Below are 19449 nucleotides of genomic sequence, written 5' to 3' on the forward strand. Positions count from 1 at the left end.
TGGTTGTGTAAGGAAAGGTACCCACCTTGTGCTCAATTCCCAACAGCCAGGGCGGGGATGGACAAGAACACGCCATCCTGCTGTTTTTCCTTGCTGCTTTTCGTCCACAGTGTTTTTCCCATTCCTAACTTTGGGAGGAATCACTGTCATCATCACTGTCAACGGTAGGCATGTTCCTGTGGGAAAATGCAGACCCCAATGCCTACCCTGTGGCCCGGTTTGACAGTCACACGGGGGGACCAAGGGAAAGACCAATGCACCCAGTAGCTCTTCACTACTCCTTCTCCATTTGTCTGCACACCGCTCCTCCCCGACTCCCCTCTCACTGCCCTCACTTTCTTAGCTTTGCCCTCCTGACTCAAGTGGGCTGGTCCCTTATTGGGGTGCCATGGCTGGGCCACATGGTGCTGACTACGCCGCAGGGATCCGGTGGGTCCCAGATGGATGGACGGATGGATAGATGGACGTAAAGTAAAGCCCCAGAGTCTGAGACGTGCGAGGTGCGCAGCCAACACTGCCCCTCCCCTGCCCCCTTGGGGGACTGCGGTGGACGGACCACTGCGACCCCGAGCCCTCGAAGCAGCCCAGACTGAAGGCGGAAGTGCCCCGGGGTACGCAGTGAGCCAGGCCAGAACCCCCACGGGGCGCGCCGGGGCGGCACGGGCCGTCCCTTCCTCCCGCCGCGCCGCGCATGCTCCGTGCCCCCACCCCACCCCACCCCCGCGCCCCGTTCCCACGCCGCCGCCGCCCCGGCCCCGCCCATGCCTCGGCCCCGCTCGTCCGCGCTGGACTGACGGGCTGCGGCTCAGAACGCGCCTCCCGAGCGGCGCCCAGCTGCGAGGTCGAGACGCAGCCAGGAGCCCCGCCGCCTCCCGGGGGCGCTGACCCGGAGGGCTTCTCGGAGGTGGCAGCCTTGACCTCGAGCCTGCCCGGAGGCTGGGGCAGGGGGAGGAGGGAAGGACAGCCCAGAGGCCCGCGAGCCGCTCTCGGCAGGTGGCCGAGGGTCACCCTAGGAGGTGGCGAGCGTGAGCGCGGAGAGCTGCTGGCTGGCCCTCGGGGCCGCCCCCTTCGCCCGCCGGGGAAGGGCAGCCAGTGTTTCCCAGTTTCTCTCCTCTGACTGCGGTTCGCCGCTGATTCTGGGGCTGGCAGGAGAGCATCCCAACGCCAGGCTGCCTGGTAAGTTTGGATTTCGCGCCTCTGCGTGAGGTCGCAGCACTCCTGCCCAGGGGCACCTGGCGAACCGTCCGCAGGCATGGGCCCTGAGGGTGCCCGGACGTGCGCCTGCAGCTCTCAGGGTTGGGGGTTTGTGCCCCTTGGTGGTATGGAGTGTTGGCGGGGACGAGCACGCCAGGGGAAGGTACAAGAAGAGGAAGCCAGGGGCCGGACGGAAGGACCGCAAGGGCAAGAGCTGAGCTGGCCGAGCGGGAAAGTGTGCGGGGCTGCCATGCAGGGCCAGCTGTGGCAGCCCTCCCGTCCAACAGACAGCTGCGAAGCACGCCTGCGGGCCAGGCTGTGGGCACTGCAGATACTTCCTCAGGGAGCAAAACTGCAAAGCCCTGCTCGGGGGTCCAATTCTAGTGGCAGGACACAGGCAATAAAGAGTCAACGTTTCGGGGCTTCCCTGGTGGCGCAGTGGTTGAGGGTCCGCCTGCCGATGCAGGGGACACGGGTTCGTGTCCCGGTCCGGGAGGATCCCACATGCCGCGGAGCGGCTGGGCCCGTGAGCCATGGCCCCTGAGCCTACGCATCCGGAGCCTGTGCTCCGCAACGGGAGAGGCCACAACAGTGAGAGGCCCGCGTACCGCAAAAAGAAAGAAAGAAAGAAAGAAAGAGAGTCAACGTTTCAAATTAAGAATTACAGAGTACGTTAACCAGGGGGAAAAATGGAGCAAGGGAAGGGAGGTGAGCGGTCGGGCTGCGAGTTTAAGTAGTGTGGTTAGAAGGCAACATTTCCAAAAAACTTGAAGGAGGTGAGAGAGCATTCTGGGCAGAGGGAACAGCCAGTGCAAAGGCAGGAGTGGCCTGGTGCGTGGCCGGAGCAGGGAGAGCAGAGGAGGGCGAGGTCAGGAGATGGACACCCCAGGAAGGGCTGGTAGCAGGTGGCCTCTTTCCGTCCGGGTCAGCCTCTGCCCCCGGAAGGGCAGGGCCTGGAGACACGGGTTTCAGAGTTGCTCCTCAGAGCGCTTTGCTTGGCCGGGCAGCAGGGATGGCCCTGGGCTGAGCTGGGGCAGCTCCCAGGCTGGATCTCTGCTCCGGGCTGAGGCTGGGCCGCCCACGGCCTGGGGCCTCCGGCCTTTCCACCAGGTGGGTGGCAGGTGACACAGGTCTCAGAGAATGCTGCGTGGGGCTGAGAGGAGGCAGTTGGGGTCTTGAGGTACCAAACACCAGAGGAAGTTGCAGCAGGAAGGAGGAAGCCCAACCCTAGTGGCCCTGCTTGTCCCTCCTCGCAGACGAGAAGGCCCCAATTCCTGACCCGGCCTCAGTGGGCTTACCAGATGCCTTTCCTGTTGTTGTTTGTTTGTTTTCTGTTTTCTTTTTCTGGGGAAATAGCCCCATCTCGTGGTCTTCCAAAGACATCAACGCTGAAGCCCACTGGCTTCTCCCTTTGGGGGCCACGTCGTTTCAGGCTCTCCCCGTTCCCGCCGCCTCCTCCGCGTATACTCGGCTTTACTTGGGCTGGGCTCAGCGAGCGGCCTGGGAGTCTGCTCCCCTCCGTGGGGCGGACCGGCGTGGGGGGAGCGCCCAGTTACCCTGGCTCCCGGGGCCTTCCCAGCTTCTTGCCCCAAGTGCTGCTCTCTGAGGGACCCTCGCCTGTGTGCCCGGTGTCCTACTTCCAAGAAATCTGAGCGTCAGGGCCTAGAATCATCCTTCAGCTTCTCCTCCACTCTGGAGGCCCACCGACGTCAAAGGTTCTCAGGAGAAGCCACTCTCCAGTTCCACAAGCTCCTTCCATATCCTTCCTTCCATTCCTGCTTGGGAGCGGCTCCCTGTTACCACCCCGGGGGAGATCGGGCATTAGGGTCTGTGAGGACAGGGCTTGTCGCGTCTCTTTCCAGGATTTGAAATTATGCTGCCTTTGGGGCATTAGGCTAAGGATAGACACTGCTGTGTGTGAGCACCTCGCTGGCTGGCGCCACCGATGGTCTCCGTCTACAGGCGAACCCTGCCCGTGGCGTTTCTCTCGGCAGTCACAGCTCAAGTTTCTTCTCTCTTGGGGGCTCGCACTGCAGCGTGTCTTGGGATGGGGGATTACAGAATAACACCTCTTCTTTTCAGCTTTTCTGTATTTTTCAAAATGGATGGTGACCTGGCAGTACAGTCGTGATAGAGAAAAAACAAGCTTGTGATGTGTTTCAAAACAATTTGATGCTAGTCTAAAAACCCTTGCTATTATCAGTATTCTTCCCTCCCCACACCTTTAGCTGGTGCGGGTCCCCCTGTGACTGGTGGTGTGTCCCAATGAAACATGTCTGGCCTGTGGACAAAAGGATGAACACTTGACAGCGACGTTAAGTATATTTGCAGCTTTGTGCAGCCACCACCACCTTCGACCTCCCAAATATTTTTATCACCCCAAAAAGAAACCCTGTCCTCATGAAGCAGTCACCCCCCCACCCCACCCAGTCCCAGGCCCTGGCACCCAGATCTGCTCTCTGACTCTCTGGATTTACCTAGGACTCTCTGGACATGTCATGTGTTTTATAAGATTTAAAGGTTTTTTTTTATAGCGAGCCACAGGACAGTGGCACTCTGGAGAGATGACAGGCAGAAGGAGGGACGGCTGCCACGAGGGATGGCGCACCTGGGTAGGGGTAGCTAGTGTCCTTGGGGTCCCTGGGCAGTGGCCGGTTTGAACAGTTTCGCAGGCTCCGGTGCGTAGGACCTGTCCTTGGTTGGTACCTGGCCACTGAGTGTGAGACCCCGATAAGGAGGGTTTGGGGCGTGGTTTAGTGGCCCCAGAGAGAGGGGCTGTGATACGGGAGGTAGGTGGTGTGGGAAACTTCACAAGCTCAGCAAACTGCTTGCGAAGGCCAAGGAGAAAGAGTTTCTAGTCATAACTTCAAAACTAGGTCAAGAAAGCCCTTGCGAAATATTGTATTACATCATATAAATAGAACCATGCATGTGTGGCCTTGTGTGCCTGTGTCTGGCTTTTTTCACTTAGCATCGTGACACTAGGTTCGTCCACATGGTAGCGTGGATCAGTATTTCATCCCTCTTTGGGGCCAAATAGTATTCCGTCGTGTGTCCAGACCGTGGTTTGTTATCTGCTCTTCTGTTCATGGACGTTTGGGTTGTTTCCACCTTCGGGCGGTTGTGAAGTGTGCCGCAGTTCATTCACATGGATGGACGTTTTTGTGAGAACACTGTTTTCGATTCTTTTGAGCATATACCCAGGAGTGGTTTACTTACTGAAGGACCACTGGACTATTTTCCCTTTTAATTCTGAACACTGTCAAGCAAACAGACGAGTAGAGAGAATAGTCTAACCAAGCCCGCGTACCCACCTCCCAGGGTTAGCAGTGGCCTCCAGCTCCAGCTCGCCTTATTTGCTTGGGTCCCCCCCACCTCGCTCTCTCTCTCTCTCTCTCTCTCTCTCTCTCTTGCTCTCTCACTCTCTCTCTTCCTCCCTCCCTCCCTCTCTTTCCTTCTGTCTTTTGTATTTGCTGAAGCACTTTAAAGTCACTTCACACGCCCTTTTCTCCCCAAATGGTGCAAATGTGTCTCTTGAAAAGGACATTTTCTTCCATGACCTGGTGCCACTACCCATCCAACACATGGGCAGCAGTGGCCCCGCTCTCACCCTCCACTCTCCACAATGCCTTTGACTCCTCTTTTGTTCACGCCAGCATCTCATCAAAGACTCCCATTGCACTTGGCTGTTGGCCCCTTAACTCTCCTTTCGTCCAGAACAATCTCCCTACCCAGCCTCCTCTTTCCCCCGTGACACTGATTTGCAGAGGAGACCAGGGAACAGCCCACCTTCTGCATCGGGTGCCTCCCTTGTGGTGCCTTTAACTGGTCTGTCTGTCCCCAAGGTCCTCTGTAAACTGGATGCTGGGTCCCAAGGCTGCATTAGAATCAAGTCAGGCTTTGGCAAGAGCCCTCCTGGGCACCCCCACCAAGGGGACGTCCCACTTCCGTCCCACCATTAGGTTCGCTTCCTCTCTTGTGACCAGCAGTAAACGGGGAAGACATCATGTGGCCGACCCTTCCCCCTCAGGCTTCACCTAATGGTTTTGGCATCCAAAATCTCTCTGATTAGTATAAACTTCTCCATCAGACATGCATTCATTTATTTATTCTGTGCCAGTGTTAACTGACAGCTCATCACAGGTGATAAGGGAATTTGGGGCGATTTAACTTGTTCTGAGGACCCCATCCCCTTGCCCTCTCTCCTGGGGCAAAAACAGGCCGTGATGCCCTCCCCCCGCCACTGCCTGTCTCCTCCACTCCTCCGCCGTGACTCCCATGTTGTGGCCGCCAGTTGGGTGGACATATCCTTGGAGCAAACTTTCTTTTGCCCCACTGTCTTCTGGCATTGAGGGCTGGTGTGGAGACATCTGGTTCTGTCCACTTGGTTGGTGACACGCTCCTCCTGCCTTAGCGTGAGCCCCGGGCAGCCTCACCTTCTCCCCCTCCCACCCCCCTCACCCCGCTCCAATTTTCAGCACCATGACCGTGCAGCTAGGGCCCCTCTCAGGGCCGGGTATGGGCCATGCCATTGGCCAGCTACTCTCTTTATTCACCCCCAGCCTGCAGCTCTCAGCCTGAACGCTATCCGTCCCCCAGCGATGGGGGCCTCCCTCTTGCATCCCACTAGCTTGGTCCTTCTCTTTCCTTGAGAGCAAGTCTGTTTGGAGCTTTTCTTGTTGTTGTTGTTTTAATTTAATTTAATTTAATTTTTGTATACAACAGGTTCTTATTAGTTCTCTGTTTTATACACAGTAGTGTATATATCTCAATCCCAAACTCCCAATTCATCCCACCACCATCACCGACCTCAGGGGGCAAGGGGGCAGCAGTGGGGCTTCCAGGGATGGCTGGAAAGTCAGGATCGGGGTGCTGGTCACGTGGGAGGAGGGCCGAGAGAGGAAGGAAATGAGAAAAAGGAAAGAAGAAACACACTCCCTTGAAAGCCTGGCTAGGCAGGCCCAGCACGAGGAGACAGAATCCTTGTCTGGTGAAGAGAGGGGACAGAAGCTCAGTTTGAGAAAGTGTTATGGATTGAATTGTGTCTGCCCCCGCAAAAGATATGCTGAAGTCCTGTCCCCCAGCAGCTCTGATTGGGACCCTATCTGGACAAGGTCACACTCAGCGCATGGGCTCAGCTCACACCTGGCTCGCTCCGCATTAGTGTCTCTGCGCCCCTGCGATGGCAGCCGTGCTCCTGATGGCCAGACGCAAGGTGAGTGGGGCTCCCTGACTGTGGGCGGCATCTCTCCCAGCAGCCTCTCTCTGCCGCTTCCTCCTGTCCCATCCTCACAGCTATTGCCGAGCTCTCCAGGGACCCCCCCACCCCATGTTTAGTTGCTACCAGCTCATCCTGGGGCCCACGGAGGTGAATTCCCCTGAAGCCACAGCAATGGGTTGTTTCAGGTGCCAGTATCTTTTGAGGACGTGTCTGTGTACTTCACCAAGACAGAATGGAAGCTTCTGGATCTCAGACAAAGGATGCTCTACAAGCGAGTGATGCTGGAGAACTACCGCCACTTGGTGTCACTGGGTAAGGACCTCACACACAGCCAGGCTCCCGCCCTGTGTCTGAGCTGTTTATTTCTGAGCGTCTTTGCTAGTTGGTTACTGTGAGTCCAAGAATACATGCATTTCCCCATCAGGTCAGTAACCTATTGATGCCCAACTTTTACCTCAGTCGCACAGTGTTTAGCTAAATGGTTTGGGCTTGAAGGTGTTTTAGGTAAATGCGTGGGCCCCCGTCAAACTTATTTTGATATAAAATCACGAGTTAGCTAAATCTCTTCTACCCAAAAGATAGATGCAAATTAGCCTTGAATATCCATATACATCAAGGTGTACTTATCCCATTTTTACCAAGGTTGCCTTCTACATTCGTTTCATGTTCTAGGGTTTTCAAGCATCTGTTCCTTGCATCAAGCCACAGAGAGCCCAGGACGTAGAGGCCCAGGACTTGGAGAAACGGGAAAGAGCTGGGGCAGGCTCCCCACTGCGCCCCTGCCTTCGGGGTTGCAGGGGATCCTTTTGTTCGGTTTCTTCTTTTAAACTCTACAGATTCCACCTCAGTCATCTAACCCCACAGAAGGAGACTAGCTTCTTCCCCTTGGTTGTTTTTGGCCCTTATCAGGCAGATCTGGGGGTCCCCAGGGAAGTTGTGGATTCCTCAGTGGAGTCTGGCATAAGGAACAGAGACATCTACTGTGTTTGATGGTGAAACAGGGGGCTTTGGCTTTCGGGACACAGGCAGCCCTTCAGCTCTGTCTGCTTCTTGATACTCCCTGGGGCCTTGCTCCAACCCTCTGTTTGTCCTTCAGGGTCTCCACACTGATCCCCCATTTCCCACAGGCCATCCCGTCCTGCAGGCCAAATAATAACATCATTATCCTCTTGGGCTGAATCACCACCTACTTAAGATTCACCGTGCATGCCTGGCCCCTGTACACTCAGAGCGCCTTTCGTCCTTAGAGGGACTCTGCCGTTTCTCTGGACCTTCCCAGTGGCACTTTCTAGAGAGTTCTTCATTCTCTGTTCCTGAAGATATTAATGCTGGACTGAGTCCAGGAGTGACTAACCTGCTTCCTTTCCATGGACAGGGTTTTCATCCTCCAAGCCTCACCTGGTCTCCCGGCTAGAGCGAGGAGAGGGGCCCTGGGTAGCAGACGTCCACAGGATGGGGACCACCACAGGGATGCAGGCAGGTGAGTGAGGGCCACCTTGTCAGCTTGCCGAAGCCATTGGCAAAGAACAGCAGCTGATGGAGGGTGGCATGGCCACTTTGGGTGGGACATTCTCTTTCGTGGCAGATTTAAATCTGTCATGGAGTCCCCTGTCTCACACCAGCTCTGATATTTCTAGCTCGTTGCCATCTCCTCCCCTCTTGCCCTCCTGTCTGCTGACGGTTATCTTGCTTCTTCTCCCTTGTCCTCAATTCCTGGTTCAGCTCTTCTCAGCCTTGGAGTGAGGGTGAGGGTGAAGAACAAACCTAAATAGAGACCCAGGGAGGGAGTGACACTGGTTGGTGCTCTCTGTCTTTACAGGTGACAGGATGAAGAGCAAACCGATAATTTCAAAGCAGAAAACTTGTTCAGAAGAACTCGCAGGGGCTGACCTTCAGGGTGGCAACAAGGGCCAGGTAGCCGGGCAGTCAGAGGAAACACTTGAGCACAGACGGAAACATGCTTATTGTCCACAGACAGCTTTCAGCAGGGGTGACCCTCCCAGGGAGAAAGGCCAAGGCAGCTCCCCAGGTGAGGAAAAAGAGATACAGAGAAGTAGCTGCAGAGGTAGACAGGGTTTGGTTCTAAGGCAGCAGGGTTCCAAAGGTGCAGAGAAACAGTTCCTGTGTCAGCAGTGTGGGAAATCCTTCAGCCGGAGCTCCAACCTCATCAAGCACCGGATCATCCACAGTGGCGAGAAACCCTACGAGTGCGGCGAGTGCGGCAAACTCTTCCGGCGCAGCTTCGCGCTCCTGGAGCACCAGCGCATCCACAGTGGTGAGAAGCCCTATGTGTGCGGCGAGTGCGGGAAGACTTTCACACGCAGCTCCAACCTCATCAAGCACCAGATCATCCACAGTGGTGAGAAGCCCTACGAGTGTGGCGAGTGCGGGAAACTCTTCCGGCGCAGCTTTGCGCTCCTTGAGCACCAGCGCATCCACAGCGGCGAGCGGCCCTACACGTGCAGCGTGTGCAGCAAGGCCTTCAGCAGGAGCTCCAACCTCATCGAGCACCAGCGCACACACAGCGGCGAGAAGCCCTACACGTGCAGCCAGTGCCTGAAAGCCTTCAAGGGCATCTCCCAGCTCATTCACCACCAGCGCATCCACAGTGGGGAGAAGCCATTCGAGTGCAAGGAGTGTGGGAAGGCCTTCCGGGGGCGCTCGGGCCTCAGCCAACACCGGCGGGTGCACAGCGGCGAGAAGCCCTATGAGTGCAGCGAGTGCGGGAAGACCTTCAGCCGGCGATCCAACCTCTTCAAGCACCAGGTGGTGCACAGCGAGGAGAGACCCTACAAGTGTCAAGACTGCAGGAGGGCGTTCCGCAGCGGCTCCGTCCTCCTGGAGCACCGGCGCACCCACGGCAGCCTGCGGCCCAGCGCCTGCGGCCACTGCGCCCAGGCTTCCAAAGGGAAACCGCAGCTCGGCCGGAAGCCAAAAACTCACTGCAGAAGGAAGCTCTCGGAGGGAAGCAACTCAGAAAAGGCGCCGGCCTGCCTGGCCCTCTGGAGAGCCACTGCGGAGCCCCGCCCCGAAGACGAGAAACTCCGTCCAGACTCCGCCCACGCCACCGCCCCCAGCTCCTTCTGACGGGGTGCACCGTGGGAGGGCTGGCTTTAAAATGAGGCCCACGTTCCCCACCTCATCCCCCTCCCTTTGCTCATTGATGCTGCTGCAATGGAAGCACCTAAGGCGCCGCAGGCAGAAGGGCCCCTGTGCCCGTGCCAGCTCCTGTGCGGTGCGCACGGGCGTGTGTGTGCCGCCAAGGTGCATGCACATTTGTATTCCACCCTGGAGCCGCTGAAACTGCTCTTGCCCCATGTGCCTGGGGCCTGAGTGCTGTGGGTGGGAGGGAGCGGGTGCCTTCAATTAGGGAGGAGTGGGGGCCTTCACTTCACCCAAAGACTTGTTAGCGTTTCCAGGTAGAAGACACGAAAAGCACTTTAATCCTTTAATAGCTTAATAGTGGGAGGGACCTGAGGGCATTCAAAATTTGTGGGCTCCACAGCGAGGCTGTGGCTGGACTGTGACATCACCTAAAATTCATCAAGAAATGGTCTGCAAAAGGACTCAGGCAACTGCACGTGCCCGCGTCGGCAGCCCCCGGAGAGTGGCATCTCCTCGGCAGGAAGGCACAGGACAGCTCGCTTCTGGGAGGAGCGGCCCCAGACCCCATCTTCTGGGAGCTCAGGGGATTCTGCCAGACGGCTGGCCTGGGCCCTGCGGAGAGGCTGAGGCCTGGAGACTCTCGGCTTCTCCGCCCCAAGAGAGGAGCCCTTTGGCTCTGGTCCCTCCCAGCTGCCACCAGCTGCCCTGCTGCCTTTGGTCTCCTCCCCGCACCCTGAGCCCCGGAGCTCACCCCACCTGCTGCCTTCAGACCCTGCCTGCAAAGGCCGCACTGGCCTCTCTGCCCCTTCTCTCCACCCTCAGTGCCTAAAGCTCCAAAGTTAGCTGCTCCCCCTGCAGCAGCCGTCCCTGTGGCTGGTGCCAGATCAGGAGGAAAGCGGCCGGCTGAGGAATTTGCACAGAGCGTGCCCAGTAACGGCTCTGTCTCCTCAGCTCTCTTTCATGTGACATTTCTTAAAATATTAGAGGTTCAGTTGCTTTGAATGTTTTTGCCTTCAGGGGTAATGTAAGTCAAAAATAGAGATTTTTGCCATATGGAAGTGTCAGGTAATCACTCCTTAAATAAGAATCTGTCCAGCTCTCTGAGAAGGCCTCAGGCAGGAGAGAGGGGGCCGCCCCAGGCCTGACACCAGTTAGTGTGCTGGCCCCTCCTCTCACTCCCCCGCCCCCGGCCTTAGCCCCGTAGGGACACGGTGGACCCTTCAATGGCACTTTATGGCAGGCCATGGGAGACTCTCCAGGGAGACCTCGTGCTGCCGGGGGTGGGGGGGCAGCTGCTGGCAGGTTCCACCCTGTCCTGCTCACACTGTCCCCAGAGCTGGGACCAGGAGCTCTGCCACTTGCCATTCTCAGCCCGGCATCCCAGTTGGCTCGCCACCTCCTTCCAGCCCCCTTCACCACCGCCACAGGCTGCCCGAGGGCAGGTGGATGTGGTGGAGGCCCCCCACTGGGCCTTTGAGAAGAGCGCACTTTCCCTGCCAGACGGGGAGGGCCAGACATCATCAGGAGGGTGTGGGAAAGCCTGGAAATACAGGGCTCCTTCTGCCCATGCTGCTTGGAGCTCCAACTGCTAGGACAACTCCAGAAGTGAGAGAGACAGAGATAGAGATCGAGGAGTTTTATATAGATAGAGAAGTTTTATATAGATATATTAAAATGACTGTACACACTTGTGACTTATGGAAAGTTCCAGAGTTGTAACTTGCTCTTGTCTCATAGCCTCCTTGTGCTGTGCGTGTCACGTCTTCTTTGAGCCCAGAGCTTGGCACTTAGTAAATACTTGTGAAATGAGTGTTGCCCCCTTAGCACATTGAACTCAGGTTCTAGACCACAGTCGGCTCCAGCCTTACCTTGCAGCAGTGGAAAGTATCTGCAACCTTGGGTTTTCCGATAGAAAAAGAAGTATTAGGAGTGGTGTCTTTGAAATCCATGGTAAGGTAGCTGGGAAGCACGTGTTGATATGAGGTGCCCACAATGTTTGCTCAGCCGGCGGCAGGGCTTCAGTGAACCAGTCCCCACGCAGGGCAGGGGACGGTGCCTGAGGCCTTGTGCTCGGGCTCCGGTCTCTTTTTTGCTCAGCTGGGACTGCTTAGGATTGGGGCAACGATTGCTACGTGACAGGCCCCGGTAAGAGCATAGATCCATGCGCACTGCTGCCCATTTTCATCGCTCTAGGAAGTGAACAGTTTCGCTCTTATGGGCCAGTCAGTAACCAACTTTTAATAAAGAAGAGTTGTATCTCCCCAGCATAGCATCATCCCATTGGTTCTACTGGATAAGCTAACTCGATTTTTAATGTGAGTGCCGTTTTTCACCTTGGACCCACCCAGAGATGACTAGATACTGGGGGCTGGGGTCGTGATGTCCAGTGCTTTCAACAGAAAGTGGACTTGCCGGGAGAGATGCCAGGCACCTGCACTCCGGTCTCGGAGTGCCCTGAAAGGCTCCAAGGTCTCCGAATGCTTACCCGGATACATGACATTTCTAATAGTAATGCAGCTTTGGTTTGTCCGTTCTGCATCTAACCTCACTCCTGATCATTAGATGTTTACTCTGATGCAGGTTTTGTTTGTTTGTTTGTTTGTTGTTTGTTTTTTTTTTTTATTTTGCGGTACGCGGGCCTCTCACTGTTGTGGCCTCTCCCGTTGCGGAGCACAGGCTCCGGACGCGCAGGCTCAGCGGCCATGGCTCACGGGCCCAGCCGCTCCGCGCCATGTGGGATCTTCCCGGACCGGGGCACGAACCCGCGTCCCCTGCATCGGCAGGCGGACTCTCAACCACTGCGCCATCAGGGAAGCCCCTGATACAGTTCTGAGTATCGTTTTCTTTTAGATGTGGTCATCAATCAGATGTGCAACAGGGTGTGAACGGGTGTCGCATGGGGTCAGCCAGAGAGTGTCTGGAGAGGATGCTTGCATCTTTCCCTCTACAGTGCCTTGAAATAGGTCTCCCACCAGGCAGGGTGGGGGACTGTGATGGTGGCCCACACTTGCTTTCTGACGACGACTGGAGTATAAAAGCTGAGACTCTTGGGGGACGTCCTGTCTGCTTTCCAGGCCCCCACCACCACCACCACCACCACAACGTCCCTGGATGCCAGCCCCTTCACACTTCTGGACTGGGCTTCCACTCCAGAGATGAACTTGCAGGACGCTGGACCAGCCCATAGCACATCATTTGCTCTTTGAAACTTTGGACACTTTTCAAGAGCTGTTTAAGTGCCGTGGCAGTATCTTCACGTAACCGTTAAACTGTCCCACGTGAATTCATTTACTTTGGGTGCAGACAAATAAGGAAGGTCTGGGTGTTGGCCTTGAATGACACCCTCTGGTGGAGATGGCATCTATTGCGGTTTGAAGTAACGGCTAGCAATTGGGTGAAAGGTCTCAGGAAAGGCCGCTGACCTAGACGTGGGGGGGAAGATGAGAGAGCATGTGGGCGCCCCTTGGCCCCTGAAAAGGGAAGGTGGGAACCCTTGAAGTGGAGCTGCACGGGGACCAAGGGCAGCCACCCTGAAACAGCATGGATGGTGTCTTAGGACCTTTGCTTAGATTGCCTGCAAGACTTGCTCTACTTTGTGAAGCTGCCAGGACCCCCCCCCCACTCCCTTCCTCAGTGGTGGGACACAGTGGCTTTCAGTTGGGGCTGCTAAGTCTACGCCTGGCTAGGTAGCAAGGGGTAACACGCCGTCTCTGGAGGTCAGGGTAGGACTAAGTAGCAGGTGAACTCTCAGGACAGGAAGCAGAGGTCGAGGGACTTCCAGTGGGTTGGAGTAAAGCACAGGGAGCGTGTGGTGCTTTCAGGAACCCTAGAAGGGCAGAGGGCTTTCTGTAGGGCAGTCGTAGGGTAAAAGGTCATTAGAACCAGAGGGCAGAGAGCCAGGGATGCCAGATGAAGAAGTTTGGTCTCTAGCTGGTTCCTGAGGAGGAGCAATTTTTTTTAAAACATGAAAGAATTATTCTAAGGTCGAGGAGGAAAAAAGTTGACGCAGATGATAACTGCTGGAGTGTGTGAATTTACACATGGATGACCACCAAATATACACACTAGAGTCACCTAGACAGCTCTGGTGCTCACTGGCTGTTCACCCATGGGAATGAATGGCGGCAGCCCACCACTCACGATGCTTTGACGTGAGCAACCTCAAATGGCACTTTGGGGAACTCCCACTCGCCCTGGGAGTTATGACAAATATCTGGAAAACTTAGATCACAACACAGGGGCCCTCCAGGATTTGAAGGTTGCTGTTTCTTCATCTTTCTTGACAGCCTTATAGACGTATAATTGGTGTACAAGAAACTGCACATATTTAAATTGTACAATTGGATGAGTTTTGACGGGTATCCACCTGTTAAACCCTCACAGCAATGAAGACGTAAACATACGCCCATCACCCCGGAGAGTCGCCTCGTCCCCCGGGTGCGCCCTCCTTCCTGCCCCTTCCTCCCCCCACCCCGTCCCCACAACCACTGCCCTTTCTATCAGTACACATTAGTTTGCCTTTTCGAGAATTCTGTGTTAATGGAATCATGCAGTATGCACTCTTCTTGCCTGGCCTCTTAGTATAATGATTTTGAAGTTCATCCTGGGTGTCGTGTGTATATCAATCCTTCCATTGTGTGGACAGACCACAATGCCTGTTGAGGGACATTTGGGTTGTTTCCAGGTTTGGGCCTTCACAAATAAAGCTGCTGTGAACATTTGTGTGCACGTTTTTGTGTGGACAGATGTTTTCCTTTCTCTTGGGTATATAGCTAGGAGTGGAATTGCTGGGTCACGTGGTAACTCTATGTTCAACTGTTTTCCACTTGTTTTTGTCCATCTTGATTCTAGGCCTCCTGGTGGGCGTGAAGTGCTATCACGTTGGTTTTGATTTGCATTTCCCTGCTGACTAACGATGTTGAGCACCTTTTAGCGTCCTTGTCAGCCACACTCATATCTTCCTGGGCGATGCGTCCCATCAAATCTTTCGCCGCCGCCTCTGTGTCTGTGTCTCCTCTCCTGTCTCCTGTAAGGATATCTGTCATTGGATTTTGGACCCATCCAGCTAATCCAGGAGGACCTCATCTCAAGATTTGTCGTATGTCTGCAGAGACCCTTTCTCCAAATAAGGTCACATTCACAGAGTCCAGGTATTAGGACATGGAGGCCCCCATTTAGAGACAGGAACATTCCGAAGCCCAGGGAGCTGGGGAGGGAGGGGGGCAGTGCGCAGGGGCGGCGTGTAGGGTCAGAGGCCATGACGAGAAGAGGATATGCCAAGCATCTAGGCCAGGGTTCCAAGTAGCAGGAGCTGTATCATAGCTGACGCTCACTGCCCAGCTGCTATGTGCCCAGCCCTGGGTGCGATCCATCCTCCTGGCACCACTGTACTGTTTCCATTTTACAAAGGAGGAAACTGAGGTTGACCTGTGAGGTAATTCTTCCGGTCACAGAGTTGGGGAACAGGCTGGGTAGGGGCAGGGCCCAGCACCCAGGCTCTCCCACGGCAGAATCTGCTCACATCACCAAGAGCCGAGGCTCCCTCCCGACTGCTGGGTCCCTCTCGCCACCACCGTGGGGCCCGGGCCAGGGGAGGCACATGTGAGGGGAAAGGCTGATTCCTTGCGTTTTCTACTCTTTCTCCACGAGCAGGATTTCCAGGTTCTCTACCTGACGTGCCCTGGCGGGCAGGTGAGGTGCTCCAGGTACCCAAGCTGCCGGGGTCAGGGAGTGAGCGAGCAGAGAGCTTCCAGCTTTCCAGCCTCCTCCTGCCTCCCTCCGCCTGGCCCGCTGGCCCATCCTCCCCAGCCGCCGTCACCAGCCATCCTTCTGCGGGGCTGGGCCTCGGGGGCTGCCCGGTCCTCGTGCCCGCACTCCCAGCGGGCTCTTCGCCACGTGGTTTCCAGCCTGGAGCAGCTAAAACAACCAGCCACGCCCTGCCCCCACCCTGCCCTACACCTCGGCCGACACGGATGGGGTCCGCTGACCCCTTTGGGTGACGGCCTCGCGCTAGGCCTTTCTAGAGACGACCCATCCCGTCCCAGGAAGGCTTACTGCAGGCTTGCCGAGAGCACTTCCTTTCCGCAGAGCCCCAGGCCGAGGGGGGACGTTGTGCAGCCTTCTGCCGGAGGTCCCCCGTCACCGGCCCAACGAGTCCACAGGCTGGAGGCCTCCGAGGGCCTGAGGGCCGGCGCGGGGCTGCAGGAGCCCTGCAGGCCGAGCCGGCAGTGGAGAGACTGGCAAAGCTTCAGCCGAGCTGCTGGAAGGAGACCTTTCTCACCTCCCTTTCCTTAGAGCTCTTGGGTGAGCCCCGCCCCCTTTGTGAATCAGGGAGATGATTTACATAACCTCTCAAATGGCCACTTGAGATGTTTGTAAATCTTTGTAAACCTAAATAAGCCTCCTGCCGGCCTTACAGCCCAGGAGGGCTCTCCTTCAGAGCCCCGGCACCACCTCCTTGAAATGCAAACCTTCAGGAAGGTTCCCCAGCTCCCCTCCAGGCCAAGAGAAAGCTTTCATTGTCCTGAGGATAAAGGGCAATTCACCAGCACTGAGGGCCACCCTGATTACCAGAACTTGCCCTGAGCTGGGACGGGCGATCTCAGGAAGTACTGCCTGGCTGGATAAAAGGCTAGGTTTCCTTCTGGCCTGGCGATCTCACGAGCGGTGGCCTGAGATGGGCATGGCAGGCAGTTGGGTTTAATGCTTATTCAGTAGTGAAGCTGTTTGCTTTCTTTTCCACTTTCGTGGAGAGGACTCTGGGTGGGCAGGGTCCACGGGAAGGGGGCCTAAGTGGGAGGACGTGGATCTGAGGTCTGGGGCAAGGACCGACGCCAGGCAGAGCTGGGCCCACGGAGGTGCGGGGCCCCGCCCTCCCCTCCTGGCCTCCCTGGTACCGTGGTGACTGTCACAGCTCACCCCTCGTCTACACAGTGGGTGGACTCACCAAGCTCCGAACCAGTGGGTGCCTGAGGCCCAGGCATTGCCAAGCAAACATCCCTGAAATCCCAGGAAAACAAGAACCTCTTAGAAGCTTCCGAACAGAAGGAACCAGCCACAGCAGAAATGGATTGTCGACTGAAAAAAAAAAAAACCCACAACCTAAAAGTTGAGAATTATGTTTTATTTGTGGGCATTACTGAGGACTGTAGCCCGGGAGACAGGCCTTCAGAGAGCTCTGAGGAACTGTTCCAAAGAGGTAAAGGAGGAGCCACGATATACAGGAAGTTTTGCTTCAAAACACAAACAAACAAAAAACATGTAGTCTAACATCAAAAGATTACTGCTAATCACAAAAGCAGCCATCTCAAGTTAACGACGTGCTTTTCTACGTCTGGGGAGATTCAAGAGTCTGGGCTCGCTGAAATCATTCCCTTGGTATGCATCTTAACTATCTAGGGTCAGCACCCTGTTTTTCTCCATCCTGAATTCCCCTCAGGACACTCCGTCGGGAGGGGGGCAACTCTGGAAGCTGGAATCTGGAGACATGTGCAGGTCAGGGGCACTGCAGCCAGTGGGTCCTGTTCCCAGCCACAGCCACTCACCCAGCAGGGAAAAGAGAGTGAGGACGCAGAAACTGCCTAGCACACCACACAGGACAGAGGCCTCAGGAAAGAAGAGGAGATAAAGGAATCAGTGGTGGGCGGTCACTTTGCAAAGTGTGCGGGTCCATCTCCACGGATGAGGTCATTGTGCTGGAGGGTTTCTGTGTCAAGCTGGCTAGGCTACGGTTCTCAGTGTTCAGTCAAACATCCGTCTAGATGTCACTGTGAAGGGATTTTTTAGGTGAGATTAACAGGGAAATCAGTAGACTTTGAACAAAGCAGATTAATCTCCATAATGTGGGCGGGCTGCGTGCAGTCAGCTGAAGGCCTTATGACAAAAGAGGAAGGGATTCTGCCTCCAGGTGGCCTTCGGACCACAACTGCATAAGCTGATTCCATACACACACGCGCGCATACACACGCGCACACACACACACGCACATCTATAGATGTCCTACCGGCCCTGTTTCTCGAGACCTCAGCATGTGACCCTTCTTTGCAGACCAGGATTCACAGAGGTGGTCAAGTACAGAAGAGGTAAGGTGGGCCCTGATCCAATAGGACTGGGCCTTTATAAAAAAGGGAAATTTCTTTCCAATTTGTGGTACTTAGTTACAACTGACCTAGAAAACTAATGAAGCCCCCCCCCAAAAAACCTTAAGCAACACACCCTCAGACCATTATCCAAAACACTTAGAAACACACAATAAAAATGACCACAAAGTCTCAGCAACTTGGAAATTAAGACAAACTCTACTATGCAAGCAGTAGATGGGTGAGGAAATGAAAACTGAAATTAGAAAACATCTCCTAATGCAAAGCAAAGAGGAACATTTAATGGCAAACCTATGGGACGCAGGAAAATCTCATTCAGGGCAAAACTGCAGCCTTTGAGCGCCTTAGTTATTCAAGATGGAAGCTGACAAAGGAGGTTAGTGTTTCTCTTAAGAAATTAGGAAAAAAAGAACAAAAAGTGACCCAAAAGAAGATAGACAGATGGGATTCATAAAGATACAAGCTGAAGTCCTGCGCACACGGTGCCTCACGGCCTGCGGCTCCCCGAGGAAACACGTCTCCAGGCTGCTGCTCCAGGCTTCTGCATGGCCTGGTCCAGATTCTGTCCTCGTCGCCTTGTCCCTCTGCCTGGATAGTTCTGTTTTCAGTCAGGTATGCTCCTGATCACAGCTTCGTCCCCACTGGCAGACGCGGATGTGGCTTGTGAGCCAGTGACGCTTCTTGACGAGGGGCAGGTGGCCGGCCAGGGCGAGCTGGAGCAGTGGAGTTGACTCTTTGGGTCTGGCCCTGACGTGCAGCGTAGTCACTGTGAGTCCCCTCAAAGTGCTGGATCTCAAGAGCTGTCTACTGCACAGCCACGTTCGGCAGCGTGGATACATGAGGTCCCTCCCCCCATTCACCGGCCTAGGGACCCGAGGTGGCGATGACTGGAGCTGCCATGAGCAGAGGCGTACGAGTCTTTGTGTGGACGCATGAATTCATTTCTCTTGGGTGAATAAATACCCAGGAGTGGAATCATTGGGTCATTATGGTAGGTGCATGTTTAACATCTTAAGACCCAGCCAAACTGCCTTCCTAAGGGTCTGTCCCATCTCCCATCCCCACCAGCACTCAGTATGGCCAGTCTTTTGTATTTTAGCCATTCCAATAGATGTTAAAAGTTCGGGAATTTTGAGAGTTGATTGTTAAACACCACCATGATTAAAAATTAAATTGTATAACCTTTCATTTAAATTGTATTAAAAAACCAAGGACATACTCAAAATTCATCATGTCTTATTTCCCCCCTCGTACCCGTGTCACAGTGCACCACCCAGAATCTCTTCTCAACCACATGTTCAATGATGTCACATGAGTAGCCTGAACGTGGCCTGGTGGGAGGATTTACCCCACAGGAATCAGCACAGCCTACAAACCAGGGCTTCCTCTGTTATTGTTCAGTTGATTGTGTAGACTTGAGTCTGTAGTAACTACATTGTGAATAGCAAAAAAAAAAAAAAAAAAAGAAAGAAAGAAAGAAAAGAAAAAAGGAAAAACTTCCAATATCAAAAACTACTATCCAATTCGGCAGAGATTTTGCTCATGTCACCAAGGAACATGCGAGGTTCCGACACACACCTTTGTTGTTTCAGTTTTGTCTTAGTAAGATCAGTGAAAATACCAACCAGTGTTTATGTGGGAACCGCACTCAGCCATCAGTTGCAACCGTGGGTCAGATACAAATACAACAGTCTGTCAAGTCAACTGAAGGGGTTTTAGTGAGACTCAACTGGCCATATGGAATTTACAAACAGTGTATCGTATATTTTATTGTATATCTTATATAAACTGTAGATTTTATTTGTAAACTGTGTGCTTGCATCCTTTATG

The sequence above is a fragment of the Leucopleurus acutus genome, assembly GCF_964270905.1.
Source record: "Leucopleurus acutus genome assembly, chromosome: X".
NCBI lineage: Eukaryota > Metazoa > Chordata > Mammalia > Artiodactyla > Delphinidae > Leucopleurus > Leucopleurus acutus.